Below are 331 nucleotides of genomic sequence, written 5' to 3' on the forward strand. Positions count from 1 at the left end.
CATGAATCCGTTACTTAAGCCATGACCAACCCACCCATAATTTTTATAACACAATCCGTCAGTAACTTTTTGTGTAAAACTGCTGACGAGAAAAAAAATACAAATAAAAAATACCTTCGCTGTAGACTAAGACAACAGTAGTAAAATGGTCTCGCAACCTTCAAGGACAGTCAGGGACGCTGACGTCCCTTCAGATAATGATAGTTTCATGGATCTCTGGTTCAACTCCCTTCAAAGCAGTCGATGGTGGCGGCGATGCTATACGTTTGGTACTTTGATATTTTCATATGTAAGTAGCAAGTATTTTGTTATGACGTATACAGGTAGATAC

This window comes from Penaeus monodon, chromosome 25, assembly GCF_015228065.2.
Source record: "Penaeus monodon isolate SGIC_2016 chromosome 25, NSTDA_Pmon_1, whole genome shotgun sequence".
Classification (NCBI taxonomy): Eukaryota; Metazoa; Arthropoda; class Malacostraca; order Decapoda; family Penaeidae; genus Penaeus; species Penaeus monodon.